The following is a 3,258-nucleotide window of genomic DNA, read 5'->3' as shown; positions in this document are numbered from 1 at the left end:
CACATTTTTGCTTCGGTGCTTTTTTGTTTGATTAAGCTGCTCAAGGGCATTATTCCAAACATGTTATTCCCAGAATAAATAGACCCTTACGGAAAAATAGGATGAGCAGTCACTTTTCTACCAGTCACGACTTTCATCTACAAGTTCAGCCACCAACACCAGTGCTAAAGTGTATTGGCATGTGAGAGATATTCCTCCTCAATAATCCCATGGCCTTCCAGTATTTTCAGCACTGGCTATTTCGAGCAGTTTCTATGTATTTACCAACATTTAAAAGGTCCCACTTGTACAAACTTATCCAGCCACTCCTTCAATCCATGTAAACTTTAACCCAAAGGGAGTCCCTGGGTTCCTCTTATGCAAAGAGCCACTTTGGTTTTCAGACTTCAGTTACCTTGCACATCCCCTCATTTTTATTTTGGAAGAAATGTTAATAAAAAGCAATGGCTATCAATCCTCTCTGTACCACTCATGATTTTGCAGATATCTATTGTATCTCACCTCCAGAGTCTCTCTACCAGGCTGAAGAGTCCATGCCTACTTAGACACTTGTATCTGCTCCTCCAAGTCACTTTTACCATTTGTTCTTTTACGTCTAACCTGCCAAGGGTAAAGGTCCTTTTGAACTCCTTCACTTGGCCACAACTTCAGCTTTCTGACTGATGTGTTCTCATCCCCAACAATCACTATACTGACTTTCTTTCATTCTTTTCCATGCTTCCATGGCAAGCACAGTCTCCTTCACACCACCTGTGCAACAATCTTAGCTGTGCCCGTGAGATGCTATAGAAGGCTTCCTCCTTTTTGTGTTGTTTTGCTCCTCTAACAGTGGAGCAGGAACACACTGAATTTCTTGGTCTTTATTACTTGAGTCATTCAAGATAAAAAAAAATCAGACCTGAGGTCTTCATAGGAGTTTCATTAGACAGAATATTTTTTTAAAATCAAAAGTAACTATCAAATGATGAAATGTAGCATCTTCAGAACAGAACTGAATTAAGTTATGCTGGGAACACACATGGCAGAGGACAAAACATGAGATTTTTACTCTATCAGCTCTCACATAAGACAAACAAAACAGCAATCCTCATGCATTTGGGGATGCATTACAGAATGCAAAACTCCCCCAACTAATGACTGCTGTTGGAACAAGGTATTCCAATGAAGACAAAGACAAGATGTCTTCTCTTCCTGCAATATCAGCATCAGTTTCCAGGCTGAGATAAACTACAAGTTCAGCTCCTAACCATTCTAAATAGAAAAACAAAAATTAAGAGCTTTCCAAATAGGTGACGATCTAGTAAAATAAGCCTCTACCAAGAAACACACAGAGAAACCCCTGGGACATAAGGCAAAACTACTAGTTTAGACTGTAGCAGGAGAAAAATTACCTTGGTTTAGTTGCTATATCATCGCCAAATCTCTTCTTCAATGCTCTAGCAGACACTGGATTAGACCCATCAAGTTTAATTGCATTCACCTCCCTCAAAGACACTCAGCTGTGCTCTTTCACAAAGGATTTGCCACTCTGATCAAGCCAGACTGATACATGCAGTAAGCTCACAGCCAAGTACAACACCACAATCTTCTGAGATAAAAGGGCTGCTAATTTTCTCAACACTTTATCACTGCTCGGAGGAAGTGAGGGAAGGCATCATCAAGTGCCATCTCCTTGTTATTTTGTCTTTCTTTTGCTTCACCTTTCTTGTTTCACATGAAATTCTTTGATGCAGAGAGCATTGTATTCATTCTGCAACACACCAGGGGTGCAAAACCATGGATGGAGTTTACAAACAGTAATACTGTGTATGCTGTTTATGTCTCTTATTATATTTACTGTACTCTATTAATGTAAGATTTCTTTGTCTTCTCTAACCAGACACAACCACTTATGACTTTACAGAAAGAAGGAATACATCTCAAAACTGATGAAATTGAAACATTTCAGAGCATAGCTGAGGAAAGAAGCCCCCATTCAGCAGCAATAACCAATATAACAGCTTTACAGCTGAAGCTTCCAAAATCTACACTTTTTGTACAAATCTAGATGTGAAAATAATGAGCACTTTGAAGATGCAGATACAAATCCAGGAGGATCTAAACAAGGCTGAAATGAAGTCAAGTGCAAAAGTCAATGGGAATTACTATTTTATTCATCTGCAGTCTTAGTGAGATTTACAGAGGCAGATCTCTGCATCCTCCAGTGCCTTTGTAAACACAAAGCTAATCACACATGGTGACACCATTCTAGGGAAGTTGGTATTATCATCGTATTTTTGGCAGGGAATGTGCATGCATTAATATTTAAGTAAATAGTTTTCTATGTTTTGCTATGAGTCAGTCACAAATCTGATCTTTAATCAGACTTATAACAACTCTGTTAACTTGGAATGATTCTAGTATTGGGTAAAATTTGTAATACAGATGTAGCACTTTTCTATCTCTGGAAAAATTCAGATTTGTAATGTCTCATGAGTACTATGTAGTCTATAGTGATTACTGTTAAGAAAATAGAATTAATAAAGTGTTAAAAGACTAGAAGGCAGTAGACAGGAGAAGCCCTTAATATTTCACTGAATCAGCTCTAAATAACCTAGGTTTGAGTGTTTCTCCCATTCACATTATTGACTTTTTTGATTCCTTTCCATTTACCTGCAAGAAAATGAACTTTTATCTTCAAATGCTTAACAGAAGCTAAACCTATATTTACAATACTTAAGAGCAGTATCTAGTTGGACCTTTAGCTTTAGCAGCAATAGGCATTCTTTAGGAGATCAACAATATGGTCATTGTTATTCTTGACAGGTTTTGTTTCAATTTTTTTTATTACCCTATAACTACTTTCATCTCCCTGGAATCCAGGCTTTGCTTGGCAAACTTCATCTGATTCAGAAGCAACAAAACTTCAACAGCATTCACTAGTTTTATACCTGTCCTGGGTTGCAGTGTGGGGGATATCTCCACAAGCTGTTAAAGCAGGTGGGGCAGTGATCGTTATCACCTTGTCCCTCCCTCAGGGCAATCCTGATAGCTCCCTCAGGGGCTGTCTCTGATTAACGGGCCGTCAAGGACCCATGCATGGCACATCCTCCCAGTGATCCTTATCCCTTGTCCCATTGTGAGGTGACTCACCCCAGGGGTGGGGAGCCAAACGTGCTCACAGGGATATAAGCTGGGGTTTGGACCAGCACAGGGAGCCCTTTGCCTGCTGGATTCCCAGAGGACAGGAGCTGCTGCTGGACCTTCAGGAGAGAACCG

This window comes from Acanthisitta chloris, unplaced genomic scaffold (genome assembly GCF_000695815.1).
Source record: "Acanthisitta chloris isolate BGI_N310 unplaced genomic scaffold, ASM69581v1 scaffold3620, whole genome shotgun sequence".
NCBI lineage: Eukaryota > Metazoa > Chordata > Aves > Passeriformes > Acanthisittidae > Acanthisitta > Acanthisitta chloris.
This window is presented reverse-complemented; position numbering follows the sequence as displayed.